The following is a 15,095-nucleotide window of genomic DNA, read 5'->3' as shown; positions in this document are numbered from 1 at the left end:
AGCATGCTCATTCTCCCCCTCCCCCGCTTTTTTTTCCATTTCATTCTCTCTCTCACTTTTTTAACTTGTAATGTTTATTAGTTTTCCCACCAAGATGAACTGAGCAAGACAGCTGCTGGGCTAATACCAGAAACAGCTGTCATATTATTAGTTCAGTTAGTGCATATACCTGTGTCTGTTCATCTACAACCCAAGTTTGATCCTTAGGCACAAATGCTAAATCAGAAACGGAACCGGTGGAAAGACCAAAGAAATGAGAGAGAAAAAGAAGTCTCTCAATTGGATTTGAGATATGTAAGAAGAAATGGTGAAGGGAGCGATTGTTATTTGGGGAGCAATTGCAATATCAAATGCACCAGGATATGATTATCAAAAGAAGCAGAAAGAAAACCATCCAAGCAGTTAAAGGCACATGGTTGTGTTTTCAGACATTTTACAGAGACTTTTTTCTGAAAAGATGAAGGCATTGGCAAAAAGGCCCTGGCAGTCTTTTCTCACTTACATTTTTCACCTGTCACTATACAATTTGTTTCACACTTAGCTTTTAGAATTAACTTAAAATGGATTCTGGGGCTTCCAGTAAGGGGCGGAAGAGAAAAGCCAGCTGATGTGAAAGGGAACACAAATCATTTACAGTCTTAACTGTACCACCCATGTCCTGCATTCTATTTACCAAGCTGAGTGCTAACTATGTCCATATCTGCTCAACACACTTTCTTTGCGGGTTATAAAAATGTTTGTTGAGCTATTAGCCATCACAGCAACTAGGATTTCATTAAGAATAGATACAGTATCTGGAGACATCAGTCATAACTCCATTCAGGATACAAACAGCACTCCGAAGAGGCAGAAGGACAGCAAAATGAGAAGATGGTGTGTGACCATTAGACTGGGGTTGGAGGAGGAGAAGCAGGAAGGAACTGAAGCAGAAAATTAAATGGTCTGATACTGACTTTGAATAATAGCTCTGGGTGACCCTGAATCTTATACTGGAAGTGTGCACATATTAAAATTCTCCACTGGTGATCCATTTTCTGTGTACACCCCCCCTCCCCCATGAAATGTGCTGTTAGATGAGTGGGAAAAAGAAGCCAGTCATTTAAAATACTTTTGGAGGCTCTGCATCTATTTTACATCCTAGTGAAGCTGGGTGATTTCCTCTCCTTTCATTAACTCTTCCAGAAACGTTGGCCCTCATGTGGATCCTTCACTCATCAGAATCTAATTATTGCCATCCATTTTGGTTCGGCTGCCCAGCCGTAGCGCTCAGAAAGCACCACGAGGGAAATCAGGGTTGTGGAGATATTTGTTAGCACTGCCAGATACATCTCCACCGGGAGGCTATTTTCTAACCCCCTTATTTTTATGAACTCTTCTTTTGTCTTAAAACCACCCATCCTTTTCCATCTTTGGTTATTTTCACCAATGATTTACCACAATGTGAACCCCCGTCCTAATTGTTGAACCTTAAAATTTGGGCAACAATGCCTTACAGTCACTTAATTCCACTAACGGTACTTTTAAGATAAACACAGCCCATAGTGTTTGTCTGTTTCAATAATTTAGAGACAAACATTGCTCAAATATTATTTTTCTATTTAAAGGAAGAAGTATTTTTCCTGAAATAATTTCTCTTTAAGATAACTTAAAAATAATTCAAGATTTCTCTGAAGACAGAAAATACACCTTTACGGAGACATATAGGAAGAAAGAACCTGAACTGGACTTTTGTCTTTCAGTTTATTGGGCAATACAGTTCAGCGTTGTACCATTAACATCTAGTCGAGTTATTTTTAATAGAGTATTGCATAAAAACTAGAAATCCAGCATTTCTGAAGATTTGAAAAGTGAAATGCTAAAGGTGGAAGAATCGGCTTTAAAATTGCTTTATTTTTCAAATAATCATCTCTTCTTATTTGGTTATGACAGATGCAAAGCAAATTATATTTTCTTTTAATTAGGATTATGACAAATTTAAAAAGACTAAACAAATTAGTAAATGCTAACATCTGAAGGAAGACCATTTTAAAAATCTCCCAAAATGTCCACCTGATGTGTTTCTAAGTCTCCTCTCTCCTTCCCTCTACCAGATCTAGAACCATCACATAGATGCTATTTTCTCTTTCAGAAATGAACTTCTAGGTCATGGAAATACTGACAAGCCTCCAGAGTCCCTTTATGGTGCCTGGTTCTTCTGTCCCTGAGTGGGTTTAATTAATACCCATTGTATTAGTATTTTATTATTGGTGTAACAAATTACCACAAACCTTTCATGATTTAAAACAACTCAAATATATTATCTAATAGTTTAGAGGTTAAAAATCCAGCATTGGCTTCAGAGGACTAAAATTAAAGGTCAGCAAGTCTACTTTCCTTTCTGGAGGCTCTAGGGAAGAATTTGTCTTCTTGCCTTTTTCAGTTTCTAAAGACTTCCCACATTCCCTAGTCTATGAGCCCCTTTCATCTATAGCTAGCAATGGTCAGGCAAGTCTTTCTCTGATTCTGACACTTCTGCCTCCCTCTTTCCCACCGAAGGCCACTTGTGATTTCACCCAGATAATCTAGTGTAATCTCGATCTGGTCTGCTGATTTCAGTTTTCCCTTTCCCTCGACTGTAAATAATGTATTAACAGGTTCCACGGATTATGTTGTGGACATTTTGGGGATGCTATTATTTGACTTACCCCTATTAAAGACTGGAAGTAAAATAGGGATGAGGTTAACTCTTGGGATTACTATGAAAATTTCCATTTACACGAGCCTGAGAATTGCATTATTTTAACTGTAATTTAAAAAGTATCTTCAGTGCTCGCTTCGGCAGCACATATACTAAAATTGGAACGATACAGAGAAGATTAGCATGGCCACTGCGCAAGGATGACACGCAAATTCGTGAAGTGTTCCATATTTTTATAGAACAGATTGTACAGCTGGTAGAATCTCAATAAAATTATTTTCCAGTGGGAAAAAAAAATAAAAAAAATAAAAATAAAAAGTATCTTCAGTACAACTTAAATTTACAAGTAAATTTATAAGTAACTCCTTTTCCTGTTTCCTGTTTCTGGCTATGTATTATGATTTTGGATTGAAGACTTAATGTGATGTAAGGAAACCACTACGACCTTCGGGATCAAAATGACCAGTATTCAAATCCCCACTTTGTTACTCACTGAGCCTCAGTTTCTTTATTTTTACAGTGAGGGCTGTGGAAGGGACAGAATTCTTTAAGTTATGCAAATAAAATGTTGCAATATATGTACTAATAGCAATAGACTATGTAACTCCTATGAGAAGTACCTGGCTCATGGCAGCTGTTTGGCGAATGTTGCTCTTCTTAGTGCTCAGTGTATAAAGAGTGATATTAAAGCACTACCACGTTCCGCAGGCCAGATATGATCTGGGAAATTTGAGAACTGATGCAACACAAATTTCGGGTCTGGTTTCCTGCAAAAGCTTGGGGCCAGTTCCAGCCTTTGGTCTCAGTTGGTCTCGGTGAGGTTGTCCTGGAGCTCAGATTGGCAAGGATAGTGACATTGTGATTTGTCCCAAATTGCATGACAGCTGGTTTACTCCCTGGCAGTGATTTCAGTCAGGCAGCATTCAGCCCTTTGAAACTGATAATTTAAGGCTTCTACTTATTTCTCTTTGTTTTATTCTGTTTTATATTCCTACTGATAAATACATCATTTAGTAGAAATGATCTTGACTGGGATAGAAAGAGAAATGCACAGATAATGTTGCATATTTCAAATTGACAATGATTATTTCATAATGTATGGAAAACAATCCTATGTTTCATGAGTTATTTAGCCCATATCTTAGATACAGGAACAGTATGTTAGACCTATAAGAGTCATAATAAACTATCATATTCCACTATAAATAATTAGATACTATCTTTCTATCTGCAAATGTCCAAATCCTAGTCCTTGGAATCTGTGAATATTGCTTCATAACCCAAAAGGGAATTAGATTTCAGATGCAATTAAGGTTGCTAAATCAGCTGAGGAGATTACCTAGTGGGTGGGCTATATCTAATCACATGACTCCTTAAAAGTGGAGAGGAACAGAATAGAGAACCACAGAGATGATTATGTTTGATAGAGATTGAACTGACTATTGCTGACTTTAAAAATGACTCTGAAAATGAAATTCCATGAGCACGGGAATACAGGTAGCCTATAGAAGTTGGGAAAAGCAATAAAATACATTCTCTCCTAGAGCCTCTACAAAGGAACCCAGATTACCCAGCACTTTGATCTTAGCTCAGTGAAGTCTGTATTGGATTTCTAACCTACAGAACTGTGAAATGATGCATTTTTGTTGTTTTAAGCTACTAAATTTGTATTATTTGTTACAACAGCTATATAAAATTAATTTATATGCTATATGTCATAGTAACCTATAGTAATTTATAGGTTAAGTAACCTAAACAAAAATAATAGCTTTAAAATTTGTTCCATGTTAATATCCCAATAAACACCATCTCACTATTACTTTTTAATAAATTTCTTCCAAAATTACATACTTTATAAAAAAGTTTTCATAAAATCATATACAATAGGTTATGTTATGGTAGAAAAATTTTAAGATTTTTTTTTATGTGAAGTATTTTAAAAGTCTTTATTGAATTTGTTACAACATTACTTCTGTTTTGTGCTTTGTTTTTTTTTTTTTTTTTGGCCACAAGCATGTGGGATCTTAACTTCCCAACTAAGGATTGCCCCTACCTCCTGCACTGGAAAGTGAAGTCTTAGCCACTGGATACTAGGAAAGTTCCTAATAGAAACTTTAACAGAGACTTCAAAGTGAATGTGTTAAAGTGCAGGGTGTTATCATGACATAATTTTTACTTAAAGAATTTTATCTCAGATCCTATGACAAATCAAAAATGACAACCACATTGGACCAGGAAAAATTACCTTCATGTTTCTCAGTTGCAGGAAAAGTTATCAATTTACCTTTAAAAGCCATTCACTGTCTGTGTCTATCATGCCAATAGTCTAAATTATTAAAGTCCTAAAACTCTACAAGATTTCATGAAAATCCAGAATACCATCTCAAATACACTCACTATGTCATTACCAGGTAGGAAGACAGTGTATAGTGTCATCTCACTTGCCAGTTTATCATTATGGTTTAAAACACTTTTTAAAATTGTGTTAAAAGTCATGTAAAACATACTATTCAAACCATATTCAGGGAAACAGTTCAGTGACACCTAGCACATTCACATCACTGCACAACTCTCACCATCATCCATCTCCCCAATTTTTCACTATCCTAAGCTGAAACTGTCCCCATTAAACACTAATTTTCCATCCCCCCATACCCCCCAGGCCCTAGCATCTACCAATATAATTTCTGACTCTATGTATTTGATTATTCTAGGTACCTCATATAAGTGGAATCAAACACTATTTGTCTGCAACTACTGTATGTCGGAATGCACTTTTGAGGTTAACAGGTCCTCCAAACAGATTGTACCTTTTGTTGCCTCTGTGCTATACAGTAGGCTCTCATTAATTATTAATATCTATTTTATACATAGTAGTGTATATATGTCAATGCCAATATGCCAACTTATCCACCCCTACTTTGCTACTCTGTATCCATACGCTTGTTCTCTGCATCTGTGTCTCTATTTCTGCTTTGCATTCTGACAGCTCTACCAGGTAGATGGTTGGCATTTCGGAAAAGTCCACATACCACTTCCCGCACTGCAAAGGGCAACCGAGGCCAGATCAAGACATCATGTTGTTGCAGATCCTTGCAGGGGTCTGGGTAGAGTGGAAAGCGAGTCTGCATAAGGGAGCCTGTGTCCACAGGCTAGAAGGCTCGTCATTTTCTGCTTTGCCTGACTGCAGTGTCTCTCCCCTGAAAGACCTTCTATTTCCAAGCTCTCCTGTAATAGTCACACTGTTGTGGTTTCCTTTTTACTTTCCACTTCAAAAAAGACAAATAAGGACAAGGAGGAGATGTAAGTGAGAAATACTTCAAAGTCAGTTTTCTGCTTCTCATGACTTAAACTCATCTTTCCACTCCTGAGACAGACTTGCCGGAAGACTGAGGTTTGACTTGAACACTTAGGAATGTTCCGGAAGTGTGCTCTGTAGAAGTGCCCCTGGAGGAAACGAATCCTTCCTCCGTGAGCTGCTGTGAAGCAAGGCGATGCACACAGAGAGGCCTCGTTCATCTTATGATGCTCCAGGGGCCTCTCCCACCAGCCTGTTTGACATTAGAAAATTTCCACCTCACTTGGTGGTAAAGCTGCCTGCTGCCACTTCTGTGCGGAGAAGAGTCACTGGAGTTCTGTAAAGGTGAAGCTGTTGCTTCTGTAAAAGTACAGTGGGAAGAAAAAGAAGGAAGAGGAAATAAAAAGTCAACTCAGAATGAAGGAAAGATGAGAGAAGAACCAAAATCTCAACATTGAAAGAATTATGTGTAACCTTATAGATTTTAGGGACAACATTTTTAAACGTCTAAAGATTGAGTTGCTCTGTAACAATCAGTCTTCTACACAAAGGCTTGTCCTATAATCTTTGCTGGTATGTAGCAGAGAATTTGGCATCCTATGGGCTGAAATGGCAACTCACTCCAGTATTCTTGCCTGGAGAATCCCATAGATGGAGGAGCTTGGTGGGCTACAGTCCATGGGTCGCAAAGAGTCGGACATGACTGAGCGACTTCACTTTATGGGCTGAAAGTTCTCTCCCTCCTGTATATACATGCATAAATGTTCATGAGCAGCATATTTATTTTTTATCATTCTGGTCATTGAGTGCAGGTACAGATGGAAGGCACTTACTGCTTTGAAAAACCAATTAAATAATTTAAACCCTTCTTCCATACTTCTTTAAATCTTCAAAGTCCTTTCAACTCTCTTACCACCACTTGTCAAGTGGAACTGTTCACATAATTGTGGAACAATACTGGTTTACATCATTAAGACTTGTGTTCATTTCCTGAATCTGTCACCTAAAAGATATCCTTTTCTTTAACTTCTTTGAATGTCCATTTTCTAGTCTGTAAAATTGATGGCTATAATCAGCAGAGTTCATGTAAGGATGAAATGAGATCACATAATAGAAACATGACTAGGTGATCCCAGAACTTAGACACTTTCTAAATATTAGCTCCATAAAATCTTTTACCTTTGTGCTTTGCTGATACTTTATTATAGTTATTTTGTGTGTGTATGTGTGTGTTTCAGTCGCTCAGTTTCTTTGTGGCCCCATGGACTGTAGCTCACCAAGCTCCTCTGCCCATGGAATTTTCCAGGCAAGAATACTGGAGTGATTTACCATTTCCTATTACAGGGGATCTTCCTGACCCAAGGATTGAACCCATGTATCTCATATCTCCTGCATTGGCAGGTGAATTCTTTACTGCTAGCACTTATCCTTTCCATGGAATCTCTTAGTTCTGTATGCCACCCCCCAATTTTCAACTTGTACTTTGATTTCTGAAGTTCCTAAAAAGTTTAAATTGTAGGTTTACTGTGTGGCACTCTAAAGAGCTGTATTATTTATGGGTCGCTCACTTGAGAAGGTCACATGATGGCCATCATCTTAATTCTAAATATGGGTCACCATAGAAATCATCCTGGTCTTTACTTGCCATCTTTATTTGTGCATAATCGCTTGAAATAGAGAAGCAACGATATGGAAAGTTGTTGCTGTGTCTCTGAAAGTAGTTGATGTCAATAAACTGCTAGGTGTGATTGTAACATCAAATTTTCTATTTAAGTACTAGTGATAGCAAAGAGATACAACTCATGGGAGAGTCATATGGGATCCTTTAAGTCTTCAAATTAAGTGAAGACTATTTATTGAATGCCTAGTTGTGCTTGAAACTGGAGATAGGATGGTGAGTAAAATGAAGACAGTCTTAAAACCTATTGAAGTCTGAAGAATTTATACCAAAGATCATATTGTTATATATTTTGTTCTTTGTTCATTAATTATAGTAAAATACACATGGCATAAGGTTTATGAGCTTAAACGTTTTTAAATGTGCAATAAGTGGCAATAAGTACATTCGTATTGTTGTGCTACCATCACCACCATCCATCCACAGGACTCTTCCATCTTGAAAAATTGAAACTCTGTCCCCATTAAACAATAAATCCCCATTTCTCTCCCCACCCAGCCCCTGGCAATCACCATTCTACTTTCTGTTTCTATGAATTTGACTCTTGTAGGAACCTCACATAAATGGAATCGTACAGAACTTGTCCTTTTGTGACTTATTTCACTTAATATAGTGCCCTCAAGGTTCATGTATGTTGTAGCATGTGTCAATTTCTTTCTTTTTACAAGCTGAACAATATTCTCCTGTATGGATATGTACATCGATTATTCATTCATTCATCCATTGATGGATGTTTATGTTGCTTTCACTTTTTAGCTATTGTGAATAATGCTGCTATGAACATGGGTGCAAATGTATCTTCATTATCTTGCTTTCAATACTTTTGGTTATCTACCCAGATGTGGGAATATTGGATTATATTGTTATTCTACTTTTTTTTTTAAGGAACTGACATATATACTCTTTTCCATAGCTGCAGCCCTGTTTTACATTCCCACCAACTATGTACAAGGGTTTCAATTTCTCCACATTCATACCAACATTTGTCATTTTCTGTTTTTTTCTGATTATTATTTATTATTAATATTTTACAGTAGCCGCCCTAATGGGTGTATCTCTGCTGCTGCTGCTGCTGCTACCGCTGCAAAGTGGCTTCAGTCATGTCCGACTCTGTGCAACCACATAGACGGCAGCCCACCAGGCTCCTCCGTCCCTGGGATTCTTCAGGCAAGAACACTGGAGTGGGTTGCCATTTCCTTCTCCAATGCATGAAGGTGAAAAGTGAAAGTGAAGTCGCTCAGTTGTGTCCGACTCTTAGCGACCCCACAGACTGCAGCCCACCAGGCTCCTCAGTCCATGGGATTTTCCAGGCAAGACTACTGGAGTGGGGTGCCATTGCCTCATTGTGGTTTTAATCTGCATTTGCCTAATGATTAATGGTGTTGAGCATCTCTTCATGTGCTTATTGATCATCTGTATATCTTCTTTGGGGAAATATGTATTCAAGTTCTTTGCCCATTTTTTAATAGAGCTTTTCTGATTGAGTTGTGATATGTTTTTAGGCAAAAAGGACAGCATGCAATTGTTAATTCACTATGAGAGTGACTTTTATCTGATGTTTACTCAAAGTTTTTAATGATTTCAGAAATATTACATTCCAGATAAATTACTTAGACTCCTTATTTTATTTTTAATAATATGATTTAAATAGTCTAAACTAGGTCAAGGGTAGGATTTGCCTCCTATTCCATTATATGTTCACAGAAGTTAGTCTTCCTAAAGGACAAATCTCTGAAACTTTTCTTTCTTACTCTTTTCAGCTTTTTATGGAGAAAATCCTTTGAAGATAAAATTTTACATGCTTACTCATAACATTAATGAAAAATGAAATTCTAAGGTGTTTTGAAGGTGGATTTAAAAAAAAATTCTATTTATTGGAAGACTTTAAAATGATGTCACAGAAAAAGTCATATCTATAAAATTATAGATACATAAGATCCTTTGGGCCACTGAGCCAATTTAATAAGGAGGCCTTGTTTCAATGTATTAGTCAGCAAAAAACCTTCTATTTTATGGCATGTCTACAGGACTAAACCAAATGTTCAATATCCCTGAGCATACTTCAAGCAAGTGGATGACTTATGTATTCGAAGACATCATTCTACCTTATATAAATATATTTGATGCTATTTTCTTGCTCACAGAAGAATGAAATGTTAATAATTTGGTGAGTCCCTACAATTTTACTATCCATTTTTTCCTGGTTCCATATAACATTTAGTGAGCACTAAACCTTAAAAGGTTCAGCCAATTCAGTTTGAAAAACCACTTAAAAGTACATATGCTTACTCAAAATAACTGAGCTACTTGATGTTGCAAAATGAAGTTGAAAAATCCCTGAAGAACAGACTCTTGTGAAATAGAGGTTGGAAACTGACTTTCATTTATATCCCTGGATATTTTTTCTCAGAAAATGCATTCACCTGCATATTTCTTTACATAAATATTTTCTATTTTTAAGAAATGGCTAGAAACTCACTTAGGGTAATTTAAATGCCAGTCTACCTAGATTCAAAGGGATTAGCTTTTTTAGATTCTGTCCAATCATTTGGCTGAAGCCTTGTCTAGCTTCACTAGTATTCACATTGCTAAATTAAATTAATATAGATATTTAATGGCCAATATTTAATGTATAGTAATACAATAATTTATGTACACCAAGCGGCACAGTAGTAAAGAAGCTGCCCACCAATACAGGAAGACTGAGGAGTTTCAGGTTCTATCCCTGGGTCAGGAAGAGCCCATGGAGGAGGAAACAGCAAACTACTCCAGTATTCTTGCCTTGAAAATCCCATGGACAGAGGAGCCTGTGGGCTAAAGTCCATGGGGTCACAAAAGAGTCAGATGCAACTGAGTGACTGAGGGCATGCACAATGCAATAATTTATTTGAATGTACTTAACATACAATAATATATAATATAATCTTCAGTAATATACAATAATCAGATATCACTTTTTATATACACTTAAAATGCGTTTATTGAATGAATGGTATGCAAAGTTTATCATAAGTGCAGCATAGGTTCTAATCAGCAAGACATAAGTGCTTTGTGTCCTCCTGAAGACTACCATGGAGAGGAAAATCCATAAAGGAGTGAAAAAGCAAACAAGCAAGGTGCCATACAAATACATTTTTGTGAGTGTCAAAAAGAAACAATGTGCAAAAATGCAGAATAATTTTGACAGAGAGAGAAAAAATGGTTATAAAGTACCTCCCTGGCTGTAACTGAGATGTTAAGGATGAGATGCCAGTTATTTAAACATGTAAAGCCTGTGTGTGTGTGTGTGTGTGTGTGAGGGGGCTACATGGTAGTAGATTATAATGTTTCAGAGGAAAAGTAAAATATCAATAAAGAGTCTAAGGTACTTGAAATGCAGAAGGAAAGTAACAAGAGGAAAAATTAAGAGTGAAAGTTGCTCAGATGTGTTCGACTCTTTGCGACACCATGAACTATACAGTCCATGGAATTCTCCAGGCCAGGACACTAGAATGGGTGGCTGTTCCCTTCTCCAGGGAATCTTCCCAACCCAGAGATTGAACCCATGTCTCTCACATTGCATGCAGATTCTTTACCAGCTAAGCCAAGGAGCAAAGTTGTATAGATCATGGTAAGGATTTTACATTTTATCTGATGTTTGATAGGAAACCATTGAAAAATTTTAAGGGGTCCAAAGAAATGATCTGATGTACATTTCAAATGACACATTATTCTGACTGCTGTTTGTGCACTGGTTTAGGGAGAAGAACTGGGAATTAGAGATCTTTGTGGAGACTATTTTGATGGCTTGACCTGGAAGGTGCAGTGGATCTAGAAAGAGAAAAGATAGAAGAATGACTGTTTTTCTGCCTTCATCATTTCTCGATGAGTTATTGTCAGTGTTCCTTTAAAGTATGAGAAGAACAAGTTTGACTTTTCTTTACGATGTAGGGGGACACAGAGAAAGTTATTTCTCCTCCAACAATGAGAAGAAGCTATGGTGTGTGCAGTCATCACTTTTTTTGAGCCTGTCATCCAGCTGAGGTTGCAAGGCAACTGCTGCTTCTGCTGCTAAGTCACTTCAGTCATGTCCAAATCTGTGCAACCCCACAGATGGCAGCCCACCAGGCTCCCCTGTCCCTGGGATTCTTCAGGCAAGAGCACTGGAGTGGGTTGCCATTTCCTTCTCCAATGCATGAAAGTGAAAAGTGAAAGTGAAGTCGCTCAGTCGTGTCCGACCCTCAGCAACCCCATGGACTGCAGCCTTCCAGGCTCCTCCGTCCATGGGATTTTCCAGGCAAGAGAACTGGAGTAACTAGGTAACCTGAATCCACAACATTCTTGGAAAAGAGTTGGACACAAAATTTAACCTTTGACACCACAGGAAGAAGAGATGGCAGCCACACAAGGATGAAGCAAAGAGGAAACAATGAGAATTTTAATGAATTTTAGAAGGTTGAGGGTGGTAGCATGACAGTTTGAATCTGTGGGAGCTTCAGCACAAGAAAAGTCTGTAGTTCTTCACTCCCCTTTTCCATGGACTTCCAAGGGATACCCAGGAGAAGGAAGGGGGGTAAGGCAGAAGACCTCAGAGAAATCTCTTTGGTGGTGTCGGTGGTAATACTACCCAGTGGCAGTCTGCCCCTGTGGATAGGCATGGAATCCATTTATATTCTGGACCCTTCTCTTACATGAGGCAAGAGTTGCCTACGGCTGGGCAAGGGGGAGGAAACTCTTCTGCTTCCCCCAGTGACCAAAGACAGGGTTATGCTGAGGGAAAGATAAAAGTAAAAGCTATTTGCTATTGAAGGTGAGAAATGGGGACCCACTCACACCCAGGGTTTTACACACAAAGAAATTACAGTTGTACTGCCTTTGGGAGTGGAGAAACAAAGTTACTCATGCTGAGGCTCCTCAGTGTTTGAAAGCATTTCAGCATTAAGGAGGCACATAGCGAATGCTGAGAAAGTTCTCTCTATAAAGCTCAAGTGCCTAGGACATGCTCAAGACTGACGCTGAAATGGTAGAATTGAAAATCATCCTCTGTTTCCACTAGGGTGCTTAAACTGAGACATGAGGAAAAGCAGTCTAGGCCTAAAGGAAAAGAGAGAATATGAAAAGACATCCTCTCTGTTGTGCAGATGTGCAGGAGGCGCAGCAAGTTTAGAACAGAGCAGGAACACTGAGAGATGCTTAGCCTTGCTAACTCCAAGGTAGCGATAGTCCATTTACAGAGGGATCTGATATCAGAAGTGCAGTGAACGTAACTATGGCAACAACAGTTTACTGGTTTGATTCAGCTTTTCAGCCTCCCTCTTCCCCACCCCCCCCACATTAACAGCCTGACTAGCATGCTCATTTCTGCTATAAATTATTTACCTCAGTCTATAGTGCTCTATTATATGGCATTTAATCAAAAATTGTGAGGTATGAAAAAAGTAAAGAAATGAAATAAACCATGTCAAGAAATAAATCAATCAACAGAATGAGACCCAGAGATGTCTCAAATATTAAAACAATTCAGACAGAGACTTTAAAATAACTATGGTTAATATTTTAAAGTACCTGATGGAAAAGCTATGCAAGAAGAGATGGGTATTTTTGGCCTACAGATGCAAACTATAATTAAGTGTCAAGTAGGAAGTCTAGAAGTTAAAAATGCAGTGTCAGAGATGAATTCCTTCAATGAGTTTATCAGCTGACTGAATACAGAAGAGGGAAAAATCAGTAAACTTTTAAGATACATTGATAGAAATCATGCAGCCTGAAACAAAAGGGGGAAAAAGTAAGAAAAGAGCATCTAAAAATTGCTGGAAAATACAAAATGATATATTAAAAAGTAAATTGGAGTCACAGAAGGAGGAAAGAGAGAAATCAGAGCAGACGAAATATTAGAAGAGATACTGGCTAATAATTCACCAAAATTAATGAAAGAATGAATTATAGATCTAAAAAGCTTAGAGAAGAACATACTCAGGCACTTTCTGGTGCTTCCCTGGTGGCTCAGAGAGTAAAGAATCTGCCTGCAATTCATGTAGGCCCAGGTTCTATCCCTGAGTTGGGAAGATACCTTGGAGAAGGGAATGGCTACCCACTCCAGTATTCCTGCCTGGAGAATTCCATGGACAGAGGAGGCTGGTGGGCTACAGTCTATGGGGTTGGAAAGAGTTGGATACGACTGAACGACTAACACACACACAGGTACTTTCTAGCCAGAACGCTTGTTATGAGCTAATTACACCCCTCTTTCATATGCTGAAGTTCCAACTCCCAGTATCTCAAATTGTGACCCTATTTGGAGATAGAGTCTTTATATAAGTTCACTTATATAAAGTGAACTCATTCAATTCAGTTCAGTTCAGTTTAGTTGATCAGTTGTGTCTGAGTCTTTGCCACCCCATGAACTGCAGCACACCAGGCCTCCCTGTCCATCACCAGCTCCCGGAATTCACTCAAACTCATGTCCATCAGGTTGGTGACGCCATCAAACCATCTTATCCTGTGTTGTCCCCTTCTCTTCCTGCCTTTAATCTTTCGCAGCTTCAGGGTCTTTTCAAATGAGTCAGTTCTTTGTATCAGGTGGCCAAAGTATTGGAGTTTCAGCTTCAGCAGCACCCCTTCCAATGAATATTCAGACTGATTTCCGTTAAGATGGACTGGTTTGATTTCCTTGCAGTCCAAGGGACTCTCAAGAGTCTTCTCCAATACCACAGTTCAAAAGCATCCGTTCTTCAGTGCTCAGCATTCTTTATAGTCCAACAGTCACATCCATACATGACTGCTGGAAAAACCATAGCTTTGACTAGATGGACCTTTGTTGGCAAAGTAATGTCTCTGTTTTTTAATATGCTATCATAACTTTTCTTCCAAGGAGCAAGTGGCTTTTAATTTCATGGCTTCAGTCCCCATCTGCAGTGATTTTGGAGCCCGCCAAGATAAAGTCTGTCACTATTTCCATTGTTTCCCCATCTGTTTGCCATGAAGTGATGGGACCATATGCCATGATCTTCATTTTCTGAATGTTGAGTTTTAAGCCAACTTTTTCACTCTCCTCTTTCACTTTCATCAAAAGGCTCTTTAGTTCTTTGCTTGCTGCTATAAGGGTGGTATCATTTGCATATCTGAAGTTATTGATATTTCTCCCGGCAATCTTGATTCCAGCTTGTGCTTCATCCAGCCCAGCACTTCTCATGATGTACTCTGCGTATAAGTTAAATAAGCACATTGACAATATACAGACCTGGCATACTCCTTTCCCTATTTTGAACCAGTGTGCTGTTTCATGTCCAGTTCTAACTGTTGCTTCCTGACCTGCATACAGATTTCTCAAGAGGCAGGTCAGGTGGTCTGGTATTCCCATCTCTTTCAGAATTTTCCAGACTGAACTCATTAAATAAGTTAAAATGAGGTAATTTAGTGGTGGGGACACTAATCAAATATGACTCATATCCTTATATGAAGAC

General features: G+C 38.3%; 1 non-coding gene across 1 annotated transcript; it reads left to right on the top strand.

The window, feature by feature from the left end:
- The first annotated feature begins 2,805 nt into the window (after positions 1–2,805).
- Positions 2,806–2,912, top strand: LOC128053607 (U6 spliceosomal RNA). Its single transcript, XR_008199929.1, has one exon. It is a non-coding gene; the product is annotated as a U6 spliceosomal RNA (small nuclear RNA).
- Positions 2,913–15,095: the final 12,183 nt, after the last annotated feature.

Source organism: Budorcas taxicolor, chromosome 9, assembly GCF_023091745.1.
Source record: "Budorcas taxicolor isolate Tak-1 chromosome 9, Takin1.1, whole genome shotgun sequence".
NCBI classification, from domain to species: Eukaryota; Metazoa; Chordata; class Mammalia; order Artiodactyla; family Bovidae; genus Budorcas; species Budorcas taxicolor.
Note: the sequence above shows the minus strand (reverse complement) of the source record. Positions and strands in the feature narration are given on the sequence as shown.